General features: G+C 42.4%; 1 long non-coding RNA gene across 1 annotated transcript in view; it reads right to left on the bottom strand.

The window, feature by feature from the left end:
* Positions 1–158: 158 nt before the first annotated feature.
* LOC134508584 (uncharacterized) overlaps positions 159–22878 on the bottom strand; it is a 36943-nt gene continuing 14223 nt past the window's right edge. Inside the window, exons 2-4 of the long non-coding RNA XR_010069092.1 lie at positions 18740–18797; positions 1814–1920; positions 159–1732 (exon numbers count right to left, since the gene is read on the bottom strand). This is a non-coding gene — a long non-coding RNA (uncharacterized LOC134508584). The remainder of the gene's footprint in view (positions 1733–1813; positions 1921–18739; positions 18798–22878) is intronic.

The following is a 22878-nucleotide window of genomic DNA, read 5'->3' as shown; positions in this document are numbered from 1 at the left end:
TGCAGTTTTGGCCATTTGAATTTGGAGCTCTCTCTTCTCCCACTCATATCAGTATGAGCTGTACATTTATTTGAGGCAGTTATACAATATGTTTTTTCAAGTCTCACTCGTCGCACATGGATAATGCATATCTTACTTTATTTCTGAAATATCAGCTCTGAACCCCTGAGGAGACAGTATGAATGACCAGCACTGTTGCCAGATATGGCATTCACTGGGGGTCATGGCACCCATCATCTGTTCTGGATAAATCCTCTGCTGTATGACTCAATGGCATGACTCACACGTTACTTTCTGAAACAGGCTAACCATTCTCATCTTTATCTGGGTATTTCATTTGGGGTCATAATACTTTATTTTCAACTTAGTGAGCTACAAGTGCGAAGTTAGCATTTCACTGTCTACACACATTTATTTACCTAATAAAAATGACACAACTACATTGCTAAAAATAACTCAGACAGAAAAGTGGGCCTCATCACCTCCCAGTTATTTAGTCTGAATTTATATCTTCATTATGAACATGCCAGATACCTTAAAAATTATTTGTTGTTTTGTTCTCACTTTTCCAGTAAAAGAGTAGCTCCAGAATCAAATGCATTCATATATTAATGGGATTTACGGGTGTTTTTCCTAGTCAATCTGTCACAGCATAGCCAGCCACAAAATGCGTGCTTTTCAGTTGATCATTGCTCGAGAAACATTTAGCAGTTGACGTATTTTAGAATGGAGAACCCCGAAATTCCCTCAGAAGTTCCAGCTGATAGAGAATACAGGTAAGTTGCTGATGCCGGACTCAGGGGACACTTGACAAACAAAATTGCAGATGTGAAGCCTGGACTGAGTTGCATGTGTTTCTTGTAAGCCTTTCAAAGGGTTGATTAAACCTGCTGTGCCTTGTGCTGTAGGCTTTGAGAGGTGCTTGAGTTTCAGTATGTGCTGGTGGCCTCAGCTTTTGTCTGAGGAAGGTGAGGAATATTTTAGCTTAATTTAACCTCAGATAGGGAGGTTTTCCTGTGTTTGGTGATGTGGTTTGGGCCACGTTTCTGGAATCTGGCACACACAGAGTCAAGGGTGATTTCAAGATATCACGATACATCAGCAAAAGTAATTAGAGAAAGAATGTGAGCTGGCACTTGCATTGATGCTGCCGAGTAATTAATAGCATAACTACAATCTTTCTGGCTCCTGTAACAATCTGCAGGCTTGAGCCAGAGCTTCTGCTTTCCTTTCTGCCTGCCTGACCTTGAGTAACTATGCCATCCCACCCTTCTGAGCAGTTGCGGAGGAGACTGTTTTGGCTGGAATTAGACAGCCCCAGATGGTACTCTAATGCTCAACACCTGCTATGACTCCTTCAGCTCTTGTTATCTCCTCCGCAGCTTTTATGCATGCCTTTTCGCAGTGTGCTCAGTGGAGCAGGGAGGGGGAGGAAGGGAGGGAGACGGACTGTCGGGCTCCAGGCGGATGCAGGGATGTGGTGTTGGCTCCGTGCTTCACCCACACACCAGTTGCAGCACAGCCCTGCAAGCCATGGGGTGGTAGCTCCGTTCACTGAGTCATTTCTCCTGTGTGCTGGTCTAGGAGAGATGTAACACTCGCATCTCAGCACAAGCACATCATCTGGCCACTGTGGCTCTTCCAGAACTGAAAGAGTTTTCGTGGAGGTTTTACCATCCTCCCTCCACGACTGCAGACTTTGAAGCCATTGTGAGCCACTGTTCCTGGAAGACTGTTTATGAAACATGTTTATATTAGTTTTAATAAAAAGACCTCATCTATACAGACCTCTCTTTCAACATCTGATACCTACCTGAAGGGTAGGTACATGGCTGAGTGTATCTTTTCCAATAGCTGCTGAGGACATGCCTGGCGTTACTGGCTCACAGAAGGAGACTGGAGTTGTAGCCCAGCTGCTTTCTGAGGTAGTCACAGGAAAAAAAGATTAGCTTAGTGGACTGGACTTGTGTTGTAATTAAAATGTACTATTAAATCAGGCTCCCCAACTGCTACTTCCTGTAGGGCAAATACAGATCCATGGCTGGAACTAGTAATTAGCAAGATGTCAATCTGGTCCTCCTGATAGACCTGATTTAGTGACTTGTGAAGGTCACCAGATTGATTTTATTTCTAAGGGGATATACATTTATCGTTCGTCCTGACCAAACAGTGGCAGCAGAGCAGGGCAGATCCTGAGATACTGCAAACCAGCATAGCAACAATGACACCATTTTACCCAAAATGAAAAGCTGGGCTAACCCTAAGCACCCCGGGTTTGGCATACAGCAGTTTGTGGGTGAAATGTGCCCTTGACCTCTGGACCTAACAGCAGTCTGAAAAGGAACAGGCTGTCCGCAGGCAGTCGTGACTGCCTCCCGTGCACATCAGCGAAAGAGTACCAATCCTCACAAAAAAATCCACATTATTAAATAGCAATGAGAAAAAAAAGGGAGGGGGGGCACAGGGTCAGGAGAGTGTGACACGCTTGCAGGACATCTGCTAAATTTTCAGCACATGTTGTCTGATCCCTTGCCAGCTGATCCAAGTTTCTGATTGCGCGAGACAGCTCAAACAAGTTTTAATCAATAAATTAAGAAATGCGTTCAGAAGAAATTTGGCACGAGAACTTCAGTTCCATCAGAAAGCAGTCATTGTCTGGTTTTACCATTCCCAGTACATAAGATGAGACGGTGTGTGAAATGGTAGAATATCTTACATAGACAGACCAATACTTTAGTATCAAGAAACACTAAAGTAACATGCTTCAAGATCTGCTGAGGGTAAGTCTCTTTAGACCATGGGGTTTGTTATTTTTGATCATTTTACAAATCCTTTATGGGAAAAAATATATTTCCTCCATACATTACAGCTCCAAATAAAATATTCTGCACAGACTAGACTGTTAAACAATATCCAGAGTATGCTTATATAAAATAGGAAAGCCATGAAAGGATTGTCAGGTGTTATTATTCCAAAGTCTCTATTTCATTTACCTCAAAAATTACTGTAGCATGCCATTTTAAGACAGCCATGTTGGATTTAATGAAGATTACTTGTTGATGAGCGTTGATACTGTATGTCACTGTGCAGACATACAAATGCAGAGCTCAGCTAGATTACGCTCTGTCTCTGAGATTCTTGCCAGGGTAAATTGCTGCCTCCCATCACTAACTACGATGCAAAAAAGAATCCAGCCACTGCTTCAATAGAAGGTGTTTTGCTTTCCTGGAGAAGGCAGCTGGGCAAGCTACTTTTTCTTATCTTTCCTGACCAGGGTAAATTCCTGAGGCAGAGTTTCTCTCCTGGAGACAGGCATTGGTGTTGGACTGTGGTCCTAGAAGGAAGAGATTGTGTTGTAATCCTCTCTATTTCAGGATAAATATGCGCTTGCAATTAGAGCATGTTGTACTTAGAATTCCATAGATGGGATCCATCTGGCTAAACTATGCTATGGATATTTATTTGCACTGTAGATACCAGTTTCTGAGCTAGTGACTCTAGAGTCCTTTAGGGTCAAGGGAAAAATAGATGGTGCTAACACATAACTAATCTCATCCTAAAGCAAGTGTGAAAAGCAGGTCATGGCATCCTTAACATGTAGGAATGGCATCTTTAACATGTAGGACACATGAGAAATACATGAAATAGGATTACACTTGGAGAAATAAGAATGAGTTCATGTACTTGTTTTACATGACTTCAAAGTGAAATGAAATCAGGTCCTCCTGAACGGTCAACACTAAAGCACTCATGGTCCTCCAGGGCCCCATGGTCTCCAGTCCCAATTTTGATGTCTCCACACACTCTTGTACTAAGACATGGATCCCATGAACTTCTGTGGGAATTCCCATTGTTAAGAACTGACATCCGTGTGATGCCATTAACACATTTTAAAAAATTATTTCAAAGATGCTGTGAAATTACAGCCACTTTACCCAGGTCCAATGAAATAAAAAATGGTCTCCCATTTATACAGGCTTTTGCTTAAACATATTTCAATCACGTCACAAAAAAAACCCCTATGATGACGGGTGATACAGGTTTGCCTTTCAATCAAGTTAAGTCATTTGAGCAAGATTAAGATTACCGGAAAGACTAATACACTTGAAGGCATGTTATCTGTTATCACTGAAGTCACATGTGAAATACAAGCAGCTCCTGGAAAGTCTTTGTGAATTTCCAGAACAGCTTGATAAAAGTTACATTACATTTAGCTTACAGCCCAAGCCAAGAGAACCCTGTCTCTCTGGAGGTATTTCTTTCCACAGTTCCATACAAACTTCAACTTTTCACTTTGTCATGAATTCATTACGTTCAAGGACCTCAATATCTGAAGATAACTTCCACAGTGTCAATAGGCTATTTGTTGTCATGTGAAACTCATCTCCTTAGGGGTAACTTGGGCTTATGCCGGTAGATATCTGGGAGTTTCTTCTTATGCTTGTTCAGTTGCATAATTTTATTACATTTTTGGCATATGTTTTTAGTATTTATAATAAATATTGTGTTTATAAGTACATTATTATGCTTTTCACCTAACAATGATTTCCAATTTCTCAAATTTTTTTTATCAGCTGAGGGCATGCCAAAACCAGATTGCTTTCTTCTGCATTACTGATAGGTCTGCTAGCAAGCTCATTGTGGTGTACTGTCATTAGCATGAAGAAATATTTCTTAATTCTTCTGTGTATTATGCTAGCAATTTACTTTATCCAAACCTTTATCCAAGATTTACTTTATCGGACTGTATTTTGCTGATACCACTTAACGTGTCCATATAGCATGTTTGTATTGCTGTTTTCCCTCCAAGTTCTGTACATTTTAATTGGTGCTTTCTGTCCTTCCCTGATTTTGGGGGTGATGAAAGTAGCCATACCTGTAAGTTCATTGAATAACTTGTTCAGTGCTCACTGGCTTGATAATTTAATTGGCTTTCAATATATTTGGAACACTTACAAAACAAAGCATACCATCTGGATCTAAAGCAATTTCATTTGTGGTTTAGCTTTTCAGAACATGAAGATGTAGAAACTTGCTAAAATGAAGGTGAAGTTGTCAGCTCTGAAGGCCAATAAGGTTAATTTGAAAGCATGCCTTTAGTTCATTAGATACCCTTGGTGAAGATGACTTCAGTTTTTTGGGTGCTTTTTTTTTTGCCAAGGTTTTTATAAATTGGAATGCCTCATGATTACATCCCTTGAAATGTGCTTCTGCTTGGTTTTAAAGTGCCTACTGTGGCTTGTTCTTACAACTGAGGCACGATGCATGCTACTTGCAAAATGTCGAGACGCTCATTTTTCTAGATGTTATATTTCATTTCATCATTGCCCTTGGTGACTGACACAACTAATACCTTGTACTAACATACCACCAAGTTACCAAACATTTTGATTCTCCTTCAGCATAAGACTTCTTGATCTTTTTTTTATTATTATTTCTTTATTTCATGGGTTGTCATGTTCTAATCTTTTTTATCTTATTGTAATGGTTTTAGTAGCAAAGCATTGGAATTACATGTATGTAATTCCGCATCTTTTAACCAAATGTTTATTGTATTTTGATGGCATGTCTTTCTCTAAGTATCCTCTTTTGATTATCATAAGCTGCTGCTTATTTACTGTCTTGAAAGAATTCCATGAAAGTCATCATGAAAGAGAATACTTAGTTTATCTAATAATGGTTGGGCAAATCCTGAAATGCCTACCAAGTCCATAAAACTGCTATTTTTAATCTTTGCCTCAAGATATTCTCCTCAATCAGAGTAACTTCTGGATTTACGCAGGCATTAACAGCTTGCATGTTTGCATTCATAAATACAGGCTGGTGGTATGCATGCTGCAATGTGTATTCTAAAATAGTGATTTCAGTACTGAAAGATAGCTTATCTGCTCTTAATCAATAGCCTGAAGTTCCTGAAGGGGCAATGAAATAACTGAGTTAAAAGGAAAGTATCAGTCTTTCAAAAGGGAAGAACATATAGCAAATGCACCGACTGATCACAAATAGCTGTCTCTGTCAAGTACTTCCAACACCATGAACGTCTTCTTGGAGATCACAAAATAGCTATGTCATGATGAATTATGATATACACACTGTTCACTCTTCACTGAACTTGGCTGGCACTTAGGTCCTTCATTCCAGCTCAGGATCTATCCTCTTCAGATTAAAGAGCTGCTATAACTCACGGTTTGTTTAGAAACAGATTAATGATATCCCCCCTGTTTTCTCAGAGGCAGACTTTTTTCTGCCTAGTGTGAGTTATTAAAAATGCCTTGATGCTCTGGCTGAAAGATCAAAGACACAAAATCAGCCAACTTTGACATAAACCAGATGCCGTTTTTTAGGTTCAGTTCCATTTGATATAGGTTCTTTATCTACATGGTTCTACTGATAAAATCACAGCATATGAGAGAGAAGAAAATTAAAAAGGCTGTGACTTTTGCATAGACTGTGCTATATTTGATATAACTGGAAAACAGTATAGTTAACAGACAAACAAAAAATTGTTTTTTTTTCTTTCCAATCAGGCACTTACCTCTTTTTCACCTTTTGTAAACAACAATAGATTAACTGCAAAGAGATTACTTGAGATAATGGCATATAATTTCTTTGTCTGGCACTGCCGCACTGCATCATCACTGTCACCATCACCATCATTGTAACTCTTCCCAGTTTGTGCCTGATATCCTTCTTCATTTGTGAATACTTTCATGTCACCTTTTCCCAGCGCTTGCCTGGAGTTGGTGTCAGTGACCCTAGCACCTCTGCTTTGGCTCGGCCTCTTGTCAGGCTACGTCAGTATTGCAAATAAAGCAGAGCTAGAGAATTGTCTAAACCAGGTCCCCGACTAGCTGCGCTCGCACTACACAGCATTTGGCCCTGGTGTCCTCTGGGTCCCACACAGTTCTTTTGGCCCATAGGATTATTCATTGTGTGCTTTTTCGGTTTTCAGTTCAAGGTATCTGAAATAACATGACCGCCGTTTTGCAAAGCACCAGTAGCATCACCAGTATGGAACTGAGGTGAGGATATAACAGTGACCAGGATAGGGTTGGAGGAGGAGGCAGGGTGGAGAAAGCCAAACCTTACACAGTGTTGACCATGCTGCCTAATGGATTCCTAGTGCAGTGCTGTAGATGTTGCCTTCTTCTGTGCTCCTTTTGTCCTGGAGCTTTGTGAATACATGCATTGTGCTGGCCTTAAAAGTAATAATTTATCTCTTTATTGCATCATAAATATTGATTTAACTCAGAAAAGAACCTCATCATATTACTTTTCCTTCTGTCCTGGCAGGTTTAGCTCCTAAATAGAGCTTTAAGCTGAAGTAATGCGTTGTTATTAGTTGGTTCCAGTTGCCAAACAGGAAACCATTGTCATTACTGTTTCATCCAAGTTTGCCCATGCTGCTCCAAAACAGGGTCTTCTGGCAGTGTCATTTGAGAAGACTTGTGTCTTGACATCCGAACCTCCTGAAGGACTCTACCACGAGTCACAGCTCCTGTCCTGTCCAGCCAGGCCAGCCTGCTAACATGGGTCTCTCCTGAATTCAGGACTGTACCTGCACCTTTACAACCGTCTTTCCTAAACCACATGGACATATCTGTCGAAATCTGCATTCCTCTTTCTTCTCATGCTGTGTTCGTTGCTCTGTAAAACCAAAGTTTTCCCAGGTAAGAATTTTTCTTGTTCATCGCTCTGTCTTGGCGTGCAGGAGGTGGGACGCCCACAGCTGCACAACCCTCCAGTCTTCTTTGTTTCTCAGGCTCTTCCTGTGCTTTCCGCTCATGTGTGCGCACATTTCTAAAGTTGTACTGCATTTATTCACAGCATATGGTCAACCATGTGAATCCTCGCAGCCACTTGAAGCCTTTTCAAGGTGGAGGTTGACCAGAAGTGAATGGCGATGGGGGCTGTAGCTTTTCCCCCACCACTGGCACTGGTGGTGTGGTACAACCCCCTGCTTCACATGGTGTGGTGGGGTGGCAGCTACGTTGCTCTCCCATTTTGTTCACAAGAGCATCAGCCAGAGGGAGTGTGTGCTATTGAAAGTGGATTGGGCTAAGAGCATTGCTTTTATGCTCCCACAAGGGAGGACGGAGGGTAAAGAAGAAAGTGTGCAGCCTGCAAAGCACACCTCTTCCCCTGCGAGCAGAAATTTTTCCTATAATGGAGCCATTACCGAAGCTCAATAAAATATAGTTAAGTGACAAATCCGCCTGTCTGTGTATGTTCGTAAAGAAAGAAAGAAAGCAAAAATACCCTTTTGAGAGAAATTATTCAGTGCCCACAGCAAAGCCACTAAAAGCAAGAAAACCCTTCCTGTGATTTCAGAAAATGCAGGTCTCTCCACTCTTCTGTACTGTCAGGTTATTTTGTGACAGCCCACTCTGCTGACATCTTGCCCATTGCTACAGACAATTTTTCTGGTCTGAGCGGTCAGTAATGAGAATTGCAAACTCTACCGGACAGGAGGCAGCTCCGTCCTCTGGCTGGGAGCATCTCTGCTCCAGGGCTATTCAGCTTCAGCGAAATCTGGGACAGATCACCCCATGGCTGCCTCTCTGACCTAGTAGTATGTGTCAACAAACAAATGTTTAAGAAAACTATGAGCAACACATTCCTCAATCTATTGCAGGGCTAGCATCAGTGCCAGTAAATTACACGCATGCAGAGTGAAGACAGTCAGACTTTAAGGGTCACATCTTCAAGGCGCTTTCAACTGACTGCTAAATCCAGATGCTGAAGTATTTGGTGCCAGTACTTTTATCTTTGCTTTCTTACACACTGAACTATTTGTGCTTACAAGACAGGATAACATTGCTATCATATTGACTGAAAAAATATATGTGTTTATAATCAGAGTAGATTTTTTTTCTGACTGAAAGCAGAATAATAGAACAGAACTTGAAACTTTAATTTTAAATTACTTTAAATTATTTTAGTGTCGGTTCTCTGCTAAGTCAAGAAATATATCCTGACATCCCACATATCAACTGCATATGCTTTGAAAATATTTTCACTGTACTAAAGCTGATACATTGGTAATTCTTTGAATTGTTCATAGGGTCAAATCACATAAAAATAATCAAAACTGTTTGTGAGACACCAAAAACCTAAAGCATCTCTTAATTTGCAGGATGGATGTAGAAAATCTATAAAAGCCTTATGCGTGAGAAATTTTTTAAAACTGCCTGAAATAGGCCAGCATCCAAGCTGAAGCTGAGGCGATGAAAGAGATTGGGCAGATAAATAGAGATGACAGGTGGAAAGAAAGAACGGGAAAAGCAATTGACCAGTTATAAGTGAAATGTAATTGGCAAGTCTCCATGACATCTCTGTTGAATACCCTTCAACTGTGGTTTGTCTTGCTCATCTGTTAAGCCTCACGGGCTCATCTGCGTACTCTGTAGAAACGGGCCTGCCAGGAAGATTTGCACCAAGAATAAATACATATTTCTCCCTCTTTATGCATACTATACATGTATATGTACATATGTATGCACACACACGTGTGCAATTATATACCATTTTACACCAGAAAGCAAGGAATCCCAATAAACTCAATGACAGTACACTTATTTGCTTATTCCAGCTTTTCTCAATTTTTTCCACTTCCTATATAGTTCTAAGCTGGATGTCTAGCTTCTGTAGGATTTGTGTGGATGTGGAAATTTGTTAAGGATATATGAAGGTGCTACTTTAAAGTGGTAAGAACTCCATTACAAACAAATATGCAAAATACAAACATTGCATATTTTTTTCAAAATGGAGACACTATTGCAGACTGGTTTACTTGTCACTTGTTTACAATAGGAAAGGAATGTCCTTTTTCTCAGGGAAAATGCACATATGTGCAGAAGAAGGCAAAAGAAAAAAAGGTCAAAGTTTCCCATAAGGGTTCCTCACAGCACTTTGCATCCATCTTTCATGGGTTGATGCTCCTCTTTCTGTATCGTGTCCCCAACTCCGCTTATACTGTTTATCATAAAAAATAGCTGCTAGAAAATATGATGAAAGATAAAGATTGATTTTAAAGTAGTTCTGCAAAGACCTGTTTATGTTTCCTGTCACATCATTTTTCAGAAGGAAAAAAATAAAATACTTGCAGTAAACTATAAAATGTGGTCCTTTCACTAGTGTTTGAAGCAGGGCTGTAAGTTCAAGAAACACTGCACACATTTTAACCTCTTCATTCCTGAATTCAGATTTTTTCTGATCATGATATCTGTGATGCTTTACATCCACTCCACCATGCTGTGCTGTATCAAGCATTACCACCCCTAGAGAAAAGCGGTCGAAAACCATTATGGCAATATTTTCTGTATTTAAAATATTTCTGTCTTAGTCTGTCATGTGCAGTTAATAAAAAAGGAATATCGTAACTCAAGTGAACTTTATGTTTGCTCCTGTAAATCTGCCATTTTCATGCCAGCTAAAGCAGCACCACCCAGGAAAGGGCTGTAGGCTCACCTCAGTCCCTGGGGATGGAAACATTCATCTTCTCCCTGTTTCCCAGGGGTTGCTTTAACCATTATCTGGAGAATAATTGGTGAAAGGAAGGGAAAAGATTAACTTCCATCATTCCCACAGAGGTTACTGACCCTTGTGAAAATGATGTTAAGAAGCCACAGAGGACTTAGGCTTAGCTAATATAACGTTGTTTGGGCTCCTGCACTAGCCTTGCTTGGCATGTTGCGTGCTCCGGGACCGTGGGATGTCGCCCTGTCATCTGTCTGGGTGGCCCTCCACTTAGAAGGAGGCTTTGGCTGCAGCTGAAACACTCTCCTCTCAGTCATTTTAAGCTTGTAGCATTTTCCTCAGCAAAAACATGTACAGTGTTTGAAGCAATGTACAGTGGCCCTGATATTTGGACTGATTTTTTAGCCTGTCCACAGTACTGTTAGGGCAGATTTAAAGTCATAGAATCATAGAATAGTTTGGGTTGGAAAACTGCTAGATTGGAGAGTCCTGTGACTTCTCCAAAATTTAGACCTTAATTAATAGGTCAAGAATGCTAGCAGACACTTAATCCATCCTCTTAATAGATTGAGGCTGGGGCCTGGTCAAGGTCTTGCATCTGCACCTGCTTTTAGTTTCATATAGGTTGGATCTAAAGCTTGATGCGGTGCTGTAAGTGAAAAAAAAGTCACCCAAACTATCAACTGGATCTTCACATCAGACAAGAATTGACGAGCTGATATCAGAACTGTGCTTTAAATACAAAAGCAAATACAGTGCTTACAATGAAGAATTTAACATGCCTAATTTCAGTCCAGAGTAAGTTTGCATATTAATGTTCAAGTTGATTGTGAACACAAGGATATGCGTGTCCCCATCTGATGAATGAGGATCAATTGACCCAGAAAGGTGCAACTGGTACCTCTATAAAGTTTGTTGGATGTTTGTCAGAAAAAGGCAAGTTGTTTTCTGGCTTTAAGATTAACCATAAATATGACAAATCACCTGGCATGGTGTAAATCCTCAGGAAAGATCTGTGGAATGCAGACATCCAGTTAATGTAATCAGTCATCAGGGGTTACTTTTTCTCTGTGCAAACTCGATAGAGAGAACATTTGTCTGGCAACAAACCCCACAGTTTTATAGAGGCACTCTTACGTGCCAGTTATCGTTTTCTCTTTTATCCCCACCCCCCGACCCAAGTGATCTTCCCAAGAAAACCTCCCTGAACATATGTTGCTTGTTCGTACTTATTTGCCACTGACTGTTGCTCACAAAGGCCATCAGAGTTTCTCAAGAACAAGGGTTGTTTATCAAATCCAGCAAATGTCTGGGCACATGCATAGTGTTTATTAATGACCATGCAGTTGTTCTGTAACAGAGAATTCCAACAATATCACGTGAGAAGGGAATCCTTAATTATTTCAGCCACTCATAATTAGTTTAATGATCTGAGATTACTTGGTTGATTAGGCTGTGGTAAATGGGTCTAACATGCTCTGGCTTCTTCATTGATTTTTAAAGTATTCCATATAGTGTTAACATTTGACAAGTGATTACTCAGAGCCTTCACAATGTGTGAAGAGATATTCACATCCCTTGGCTACCCTTCTCTGCATGCAGATTTTAAATAAACATTCCATAGCAGCACCACAGCTTGGAAAGGTTCTGTTTCAAGTCTTAATGCTTTTTATTTTTATTACGTGGGAAGTACAATATATAGTGTCACACTGAAAAAAGTGACACATAAAGCTTCCTCATTATGTAGTTCTTCTATTTATGAGATTTTTAAGGTTTTTGTACTGTTAGCTGCATTGCATTCATAGTCATGCATTCAATAACATGCTACAAACTAAATCGGTGGTCTCTTTTACTTTCTTTTTCAACGTCTGAAGAAACGTTAAAGAACATACCTTTGGCTCAGCTGGGAGAGGGAAGGGTAGCAAAGGAAACCGAGTACATTAGCGTTATGCACAGCTGCGGCCATCCTCACACTAGTCAATTCTCCGAGTCATGAAACAGCAGTGGGGCACGGGGCAGGTCTGTGCATCTGGCCCTGCGTCCACACAGGGGTACTGATGGCCAGTACACAAGCCAGCACAGAGCTCCTGCTGGCCCATCTTGACTTCCCCTGATCCTGCTCACCTGATTTCCTGTACCCTCTTTAGGGAAAAAAAAGTCAGCCTGCTCTGTACTCTGGGTCCACATTTATTTGATCCAAAGACATTGCTGACAAATGACTGAGATATTATCAGAGGTTTAGGCTGTGTATTTTTTTCCACTTGGCTAATTGCGGAGCTCTAGATTTCTTCTAGCCTACTTGCAAAAAGCTTTGTGTTCAGTTCAGTTCTTGTGTGTAGTGTCATAAGCCATAATTACGTAGACTGCAACAGACTTAGTTCCAGATGCTTCCTATAGTGGGGAAACTTCCTGTTCAAAAGCAATCTTTCATGTGCAATTTATACAGAAGCCTGCTGTGTGTGCTATATCCGTAACATATCCGAGTACTGCAAAACAGCAGGTTCACTTGTAAGGACACTGGTCCACCTCCAGGAAGCCACCCTTCAGCCTTTACTGCAGCCCCTGGCTCTGGGTGCTTCATGGTAGGCTTTTAGGAGAGTTTCATTAATTTCTGATGCTAAATTTCTGGCTGCTACAGCGGTCGTAGCAGCTTTCTTTATGCCAGTTGTTGCAATACTTTCAGTTCTTCTTAGAAAGCAGAAACAAGAAGACAAAGGGATTTGCTTTGATTTCAAAACTTCTGTTTTCTCTTTTACCGTATTTTCATGTGAAGATTTTTTCAGTCTCCTTTATCATGCCGATTCTTTTCCAAGTCCTGCTGTTTACACCTAATGTCATGGATCTTCTAATTTACAGGGGTGTGAGGCAGGCAATTGGTAAGGCCACATTCACAAAACTGTATGTACCGCTGGACATTATGCACCTGATATTTGCAAGCTTCGAAAGCCTTGCCTCAGTACCTGCCTAAATCTGTGGGGGCCTTAAGTTCAAGGTGGGAAATCCTATGTTTCCAGGGATCCTCAATTTCCCTTTCCGCAGCAGTCTCAAAGCATCTCAGACTCAGGGAGTCCAAACAGCTTAATCCCTGTATTCCACTAACATGCCTTTGGGTTGCACAAACAAGGAGTTCATCTGCTGGTGCTGGGAAGTAGCTTCAGAGCACATGTGTGCATATCCACAAGACTAGGCTCTACATAAAACAGTGGCAGAAAGTGCTTTTATTTAAAACAAAAAGGCAGGAGGAACTATGAAAGAGCATGTTCTTCAGATACAGCTGAACAGTGGCTAGAATCGCTACGGGACATGTGGAATATTTTAATGGCCTCTGCCCTAAGCCACTAAAGGACATACTGCCCGCCTCTGAGGAGGATGCCACAAAACCCAGGCTGAAGACTGCTCTCCTGTTAACCTCTGAGGGACATCTTTAAAGATTAACTGGGTGAAAGAAGGAATAGCCCTTTAGCTTGATGACTGGAACACTGAGGAAGAAGAGACCTGGGCCTTGGAGCCTGGTGCATGGCTTGTTTCTGTGTTTTTACAGGACAGAGCAGAGCCCAGGACTGCCCATCCAGCCCCCTGCCTGCCTGCCCACTGCTGCTCAGCCTTCTTTCACTTGCTCATTCCATACAAAGATCTACGTGTCCGTCTGAGCATTCCTGCTTCTTCCCCTCCAACAGACACAGTATATGCATACAGCACGTATGTGTGTGTGTGCACATACACTTACTGTGCACACACATACTCAGGCATGAGCACTGGCACTTCATTCTCTTGGCAGCCAGGAAATGTTTTGCTCAGCTCAAGTCAGCAAAAGCAGGAACCATGACTGCAGACTTATTAATAAATGAAGTAAAATGGCAAAAGGAAAACTTTAGTCTGGTGACCCAACTGAGAGAGAAACAATACAGTCACTAATCTAGCCATTGCACTTTTGAAATGGAGCCAGGTGCACTGGAGACTGATTTGTAACCTGTAAGTGTTGAATATATAAAATTTAGGTTTATATTTATTTATGCGATTTAATCATCAATTGAAAGACTGTATTAACCTTAGAATTTGTTGCTATTTATACTGGAGGAGTCTAGATAACTTCTTCATGTCAGATAGTTAGCTGCTTGCGAGTCATTTTTCTACTAGTAAGTTAAATCGTTTGCATTCAGTTTACATACTGTCTTCCAAAACATACATGCTCATTGGAGGGACAAGCAGTACGCTTGGCATGAGGCTGCACGTGTGGAGCTGCCAGGGCGCTCACCAACATCCAAAAGGTTTTTGGGCCAGAGGAACTCAAAATAAACTCAGTCTAGATGCCAGCAGGCCCTGTGCTCGGTGGTTGTGGTCAACGGTCAAGGCAAGGGGATGGATTTCCTCTGAAAAGTGGGTTCAAATGGCTTTTCATCTGTGAAAAACATCCAGCAAAAACTAAACTGCATAGGCAGCGCCTTTCTGTTTTCTGATTATCAGGTGCTGAGTTATTTCAAAAAACATTAGTATCCCTTTCTTCTTGTGCCATAATATCTATGGCCCTTGTTAAAGTCCCTGTAATAGGGTCAGCTTGGTAGGACCACTAGCTACTTTAATTAGAGAAAACAGAACATGTCAGAAAAAAACCAGGGGAAAATGGGCTGAAACCCCTGCCCCAGGCCTCGTTTAGTCTAGTGGTGTTTTTCTGGATGGCAGCAGACTGCTCTGTCCCCTCCGGATGCCGAGGAAGTCCCTTTGCTCCTGCCACTGCTGAAGTTTGGCATGGTGCCTCTTGGCTGCAGCCTCTGCCCTGCTGCCCACGCCGTCCTCTCCCCGTCTCACCCTGTCTGCCCACACTGCCCCGGGGATGCTGGCTGGCAGCGGTCCCCCCCATCCCCCGGCACAGTCCCCCAATGCCACAGGCAGGGCAGGGAGCCCTCTGTCTCCGCTGCTGCCCTGGCAAAGGAGCCGAACAAATGAAGCCAAGGAAGGAAAGGGCAGGCCACAAAGCAAGGCAGTGGCAGCATGGTCGAGAGCCAGGCTTTAGGTCTTTGGCCAATAAAAGCATTACTAATAGGAGACTGGGGATGGTTAAGGGAGCAGGAGGCCCTGGAATGTGGCTGGAAGACAACTAGGAGCTGGGACGAGGACTGGGACAGAACACGAGACAGGGAGCAGGCTTGGGAGGCAGTGGCAGGACAGACGGGCCACCTGCTTCTTGTCCTAACATCCATCCCCCAGGTATTGCAGGCTTTTTGCTTTCTTGATCTTCTCGGACCACATTTTCATCTTGCCCATGCGCCGACAAGACAAGCTGACTGTGTCCTGCTGGCTGAGCAGCAGGCTCCTCAGATCACCCCCCTCCTCAGCATCCTAACCACCCGGCCAAAACATCCATATTCGGGACAAGATTTCCTGGTAAACCAGGTGTCCTGAAGCAACTAGAGGGCTACACTTATATAGCAGATGGACTCATATTTGTGTGGCCTGCTGCAAGTTTAATATCCTGGGTGGTGGCTGGTAAAGGGTTGCACTGGCCAGATGTGGTCTGTGATTCAACTTTTGGGCTAAACTTGACCAGGGCTGGTGGATGTTCCAATGGGTTTCAGTAGGTATTTGTTGGTTAAGGGCTGGAGAAGGTTTGGTAGCTTTGAACACACTGAAGAGAAGCAATGCGAATCTCTTTTACTGGGTCTAGCATCTGTCCCAACCTATAGAAATTACAGAAAGGGCCACAGAAGAATTCCCCAGACCTTCAGGGTCTGACTGTCATTGTGTTGCCTTTGTGGTGAGCATCATAAAAAAGTAAGACTAACCAAACCGGATCAATCCAAACTGCCTTCTAGCCAAGTGTCCTTTCTCCAGCAGTGGCCCACAGTAAATGTGTTAGGAAGAGAATAAGAACAAAACCAGGTAAAAATTCCTCAGAATGTTCCTCCAGATTCCAGTGTGCTGCGTGGCAGCTGGGGGAGTGCATTAAGGAGGAGGGAGAAGTTTAGAGGTCCTTTGTGCTACCTTACATTCACATGAGACATGGTTTAATCCCACATGGCAAAAATATCACATAAGGGATGGGAAAGTGGCAGCTGTTTTGATTGTGACCTGTGGGATTCCTGAAACTAGGGACGGATGGTGGCAATGATGAATAAAGGCCAAAAAAAGTCCCAAGACTTTCCAAAGAGAAGAATAAGGAGAAGAAATCAGGAGGTATTGTCCCATGTATGGTCTTTTCATGTCAGTGTCTTTTGCTGCTGCCTTTGAAAATACGAGTTGACTTCATATATTTCTTCAAAGCAAGATTCGGATGTTATATGTATTCATAGGTGATGATTTCCAGCACCCGTAAACAGTGATTATCCATTAATGAGATGGTATTAGTCAGTGTTTTGCAAACCAGCACGTCTCAGTTACTGCAGTTCCTCCCTGCACTTACGATGGAAAATAACTATTGTAACCGTGGCCTCTGCTGTCAAACACTGACTTTTGGAGCAGTGCCTATTGTACACTGTCTCCTGCGCCGAATGTATCTATACGTGCTCGCTATAATAAATAAGCAGGGAAACAACATATAAAAAACATTCCAGTCATGACTGCAGGGGGACTGCAAAGCTCATGACCGTTAATTCTTCCTCCTCAAACATTTCTTGTATTAAAAATTGAATGAAGTGATGAGCCAAGGAGGAGGGCTTGTGAAAAGCTTATCAGGAATAAATATTTAGAAAACTTTGCTATTATAGCATCATTCCTGACAAGTTTATCTTAAAAACTCTTGCTTTATACTATCTTTCAGCCCAGAACTTGCACAAAAATGGACATTCAAAGTGGTTTCATCTGAAGTGTATTCAGGCTTTCCATATGTGTTTCTAATGTTTCCCTAGACACCACTTTGAACTATTTAGGAAATCTCAAGGGGGGTGTTTGTTTAAGATTGGTGAACAGAATGGCACTGCAGCCTGGGAACTACACAAGCAAAAGAGAAATACTGTCCTCACAAAACACGCTGTGGATGCCTTGAATTGCTTTGTATTACAGTTGATGCTAAAATTAGCAGCAGAGTGTTATTGTTGTGGGAGCACGGGGAGTGTGTTGTAGCACAAGCAGAGCTCTGGCGACAGCACCCAGGACTGGCCGGGATGAGAGCTCCCACTGTCCTCCCTGCCTGGAAATGCCGTGTTTCTCTTACATTTTATCATTTTAAAGAAGCATTGCTTTCAACCTGCATCAAAAGTATAAAGCACCTCAATTTTCTTTCTTCAAGCACAGTAAAAAAGCATCATTATTATTGTGCGCTTCACGCTTTAGTCCTTGCAAACCCTGTTATGAGTAAACACCTCTCACCTGAACAAAGGCGGCAAGGACTGGTCCTCATGTGAGCAGGCACCCTTCACATGGATGGAAAGAGACTTTGCATTTTAGTTGAACCTTCCAGCAATGGCTTGTTATTAGCTATTCATGGTATCATCCAGATTAGATAAAGACAAACAAAGAGTGTTTTCTCCCAGGTTGTCATAACTATTTATTTGTTGTGTTTTTCTTTCTAAAATAAAGAAAACTGTGGCTAGATCTTTCAGCCCAAGGGCATGTTCCTACTTCTAGCTGTGCTCCAGCCCTCTGCTTGTATGTCCTCAAACTCCTTGGGAACATGGAAACAGAGATTTTTTTATTTAAGGAAACAGGAAAATGAGCAGGAGAAGATTGGCAGTGCTCCCTGTGTTTTTCTACAAGAGAAAGAACAGGACAAAAAAGTGCAACTGCAGCTTTGCCCATCATCTGGAAGCAAATAATGAATGCCTAGCTTTATAGTTCAGACATCCCAGTCATATTTTCAGTTCCTTCTTTCTCCAGCTTTACTCACAGGCACAGAGAGGAGCAGGGCTGGGGCCACCCCATTATACCTGTCACCTGCTTTGACACCCCTGCACCAGCTGTTATGCCAAATGCTCCCCGTTCAGTTCTGTGATCTCTTCCATGTGGGCAGACACTGTCACATCTACATTTTCACTATGACTGGTCAGGACTGGTCTTGCTACAAAGTCAGTTTCAGATCAGCCCTACTTTTGGGTCTGTCTGCTCCAGTTTTATGGATTCTTCCTACACAGAGAGGGGAAGCTGGTCAGAACGGGGCTTTCTCTTCACAGGGAGCAGTGCCCGTACAGTCCACCACAGTGCCACCTAACTCAGAGCATGACAGGGAAAACAGAAGCATTTACTAAGGGGAATGTTTGTGAGCCAATTCCAGACATGACATGTAGAGTAAAGCAAATCTTGTTCATTGCAGAGTATTAGCCTCTTTTACCAGCATGTTGTCCTGTCCTCACAGGTAGCAGCAGACGTAGGTGGGCTTGCAAGTCAGTCTGCAAATGAATGGAAAATCAGGTAAGAGGAACCTGGGTGTTTTGCAATGTCGGTCATTGTATTTAAACATCTCCAACAGTGCAGCAGAAGTGAAACAGGCAAGCAGAAAACCCTTTCTTTCAGGAACCTCCCCTCAGCACTATACCCTTGTTGCAGGTAAACATCTTTCCCTTAAAAACCACTTTGAGTCAGAGACGTTTTGAGTCATGTGCATGCAGAGAAGCTCTGGTCAATTTTCCACTACACTTTAAAATGGTGTCCTTCCCATTGGCCCCCCAAAACCACCTGCTCCACTTCTCTGCCAGAGGGTGCCACTAGGGTGGGAGAGACGCGTAGCAGGTCCAACCTGCTTATGCCTACCACAAATACAGAGATGCTGGCTGGAGGCAGTAACACACAATAGGTCAGCTTTAAACTTGGTGCTCCTAGGTCTCCAGGGGTTGTGCAAATATTTGCTTTGCTCTGCAGTATCACGGCACTCCCTAAGTTTCTGCTCTGAATGGGCCCAAAATGCTCAAAACAAGCTCAAGTGAAACTGCCATTCTTCAGGTGGTTTTGCACTGAAACCATATCAAAATACATGGTCATTGTTTCACAGAGGCTTGTGGAAAGGTATATTTAGAAAAGCTAAAAAAGGCAGTGACATTTTGGCAAACTGTGGTATTAAGGGCCACTTTATACCGAACGATGGATTCAGAGCTCACATGCATTATGATGAGGAAAAACACATGCTGTCCATAATCATACAGCAGTATTTTCAAGACATGCTCTTTCATCCCACACCATTCAGCTTAAAGATGTGAAACCATCAGGAGGGGTCCTGACCCACCCTCACTCCTGTCAGTCCAAACACCTGTTGCAGTGTCAGCCATCCTCCCTTCCTAGGGCAGCACTGGGGCCACAACCGAAACTCAGGCTTGACATTAATGTTATCAGAGTATTACATGGGAGGAAGCGTTACAGATGACAAGCCGCGATTATGTTTGCTGAAACACCAGGGCTGGAAACAATGATTGCAGAAAAGAACGAGATTAGCAGCACAGAGTGACCAGATTAGCACTTGCTGAGCTGCTGTAGCTCCAAGCTGCTAAATGCCCTCACTACCCACAAAACAAACTCAACCGTCAGAGATTTGACTTAAAACTATCTGGTCTTGTCACCTCAGGTGAGCTCAGAGCCTATGTGCTTTGCTTGCACTGGGGCAAACTTACATTTAAATTACAGTGCTTATATTTTTCCTAAAACCTTACATTTTTGCTAACACACCTCAATCCCTCTTTTCAGTAGGACACTTTGAGTAGACCTCAGAAAGGATTTAAAACCCTTTTGAAAACAGGACGTACACGTCAAAAGTACTGGCAGAGGCCTGAGCATGGGGAGCATTGTCTCCCAGAAGGAAAGAGGTGGCTGTGCGTGTCTGGGCTGAAGCTACTTTGCTGCAGGGTGCAAACGGAGCTGATGGGCAGCTGTCCATCCCCAAACATGTAGTCACTGTCTACAACGTAAAGAGCTTAACACCACATGGAGCAGTGGCTAAATGCCTTTCGTGTCTAAATCACCTTTAAAAAGGTAGTATAGGCTATGAAGTTGCTTCAGCGTATCTGACCATGTTATCCTAACGGCTGAATGATGACGCTTAAGAAGCACTGGATGACACATCTGTAAAATTATTTTTCTTTAGATAGGGCTGTCATGATTAGGAAAAAAAGAAATCTGTTAACAGTAAATAGAGTGAGAACAGTGAAGACTACTAAAACAAAGACACAGCTAAAGGTGGGACAGTTACCACAGAAAGAGGCATCGTTTTTATCAAAAGGACAGGCAAAAAGGAGAGAAAACAAGCCTACACAAAGCCCATATCAAAAGACGTCCTGAAGTGCTAATACCTCAAGAGACAGGTTGGTGATTAAGACTTGTGTTGACATTTAAACCAGGAAAGGAGTAAGGGCCACATCTCAGTTCTGTCTTTGTCCCTTTGGGATCTGATTGAAATGGAACTGAATGCTGATGCTATGCTTCAGCACTATTCGGTTGAGCTTTCGAAAGGATAATGTTGGTATAGAGGAACATGCATGCAGTGCCTCAAACTGGGTAGTGCAGGGAGACAACAGTTAGGCAGTGCTGGCGAATGCACACTGTATTTTCAGGTAATTATAACTTTTTTTTTTCCAGATAAATTATAATGTCCCATCAGTATTTATTAAGTAGGCCCCGCAACCTGCTGTTGAAGAGAGGATCAGAAGAGGATAGCTACCAGTTTCTTCCCTCCTCCCACACTACACACTGATCCAGGTTACGCTCACTCACATACTCTGGGACAGACCTGTGCTTCGATGTGACTTTTGGTTTCTGATACCGCAGTCTGTGGGGACTGGCTGGTATATTTAATCCGTCTGCTGCTAGTATCAGTGAGGATTTCTTGTCCGGAACCACTTGCCTGTTTGTATTCCACACAAGGATTTACAAGAGACTATGAGAAATAAAGGAAGAGATAAATGGGGGGAAAAAAGGCAGAAAAAAAAGTGAAAAGTGATTCAGAAATGTGTCTGTTCTTTCCGTTCGAGCCACTGTACAGAAACTATGCTTCTATTGTGGGACAAAGACCTTTGAGCACAGTGAGATGTGTTTATGCTGCTCCTATCAAAGAGCCTTTCATCTCCACAAAGCAAATTATTAACACATTCCACTGAAGATGTGGGGGTGGAGGCCTGGCCTTGGAAAAAAAGCTGGCCAAAAATGAACATTTTTTTTTATAAACACTTTTAATGATAGTGAATGGCGCCTTGCCAAGACCCTTATGCCCAGTGAAGCACTGCAGGCTGATTGTTTGTCTGGAAAAGTCCCGTGGGCTGAGCCTTTTGTGCAGAGGAATTTCTCCTTTCAGAGGCAGTGGTGTGGGAGGTGTGGGCCTTTCCAGGTTCATCGAGTTAAGGTCTGCACTGCCGGTCGCCTTAAACCTGCACCAGAGACTAATTTTTGTTGGATGAATGAACACTCGCCTCTGTTCCAGGCGGTAAATCTTGGCCTTTCAGGAAAAGATCAAAACATGAGGAGTAACCTACAGAAAATATGCACAACAGCTCTGTTAATAGACTACTCCCCATGCACACCCGGCATCCTGTGCAGATGTCTGGCTACCTAGCAAAAATTTTGCTTACTGTTATTCTATGAATAAGTAAATATTTTATGTTTTCTCCCTTGCCCCATGGATCAATATTGGCTTGCTTAGGAAAAAGGCTCATTGTTAGTAAATGGAGGCGTGGAGTCAGTTTATCAATAAATCTGTTAAAAATCTGGCTTTTTTTCCATTGACTTTTTTTCCCATTTCATATGAAAGTCTTGCTATTATTTGCATGAGCATCATATTTCTTCGTTGCTATTATTATCCCAGGACAGGATGTGTGTGTGTGTGTATATGTACGTATATATAGAAATGGATAGTGATGAGTTTGACAGGTTCCTGTGATTCAAAGGATAGCTGCTGCCCTTGGAAGACAATATATTTCTTCTAGGGCAGTGCCTAAGTAGAGCTCAATGGACTCCAGGAAAGGGGAGTACCCACGGCTTCCTGTCCTTGCCCCAGTGCCTCTTTCACACTTAATATTTAGCCTTTTGGCAGTCATGGACCCCAGGGGAGAATGGGATTTTCTGCGAGCTCTAGTTTCTATGTGCATCTCTCAGATGTTTATGTCCTTGTGTAAGCTGATTCCCAGTTAGCTTAAGATACTTAAGGAGACCATTCTTCGAGGGTTTTTTCCAAGATACAAATGTCCATACTGAACACTGTGAAGTAGGTCTGGAGTTTGAACTAACCCAGTTGCCAGTTGTGGTTTGCAATGCACGACTGGCCCGTGGGTGATGTTGAGGAATAGTGCCAGCTGAGATGATTAAAATTTTCAGCTTCCTGCTGTAAAAACAGACATTCCATGCTTGAGAAAGTGATCGGATCTGAGTGGAAAAAGCACTTACAATTTGTGGAAGACATAAATCTTAAAAAATTAATCTTGTTCAGATCTCTGACAAAACCAAGAGTTAAAATGTACCCTCTGAAAAGAGGAAAGATCCTCATTTATAGCATAT

Source organism: Chroicocephalus ridibundus, chromosome Z (assembly GCF_963924245.1).
Source record: "Chroicocephalus ridibundus chromosome Z, bChrRid1.1, whole genome shotgun sequence".
Classification (NCBI taxonomy): Eukaryota; Metazoa; Chordata; class Aves; order Charadriiformes; family Laridae; genus Chroicocephalus; species Chroicocephalus ridibundus.
Note: the sequence above shows the minus strand (reverse complement) of the source record. Positions and strands in the feature narration are given on the sequence as shown.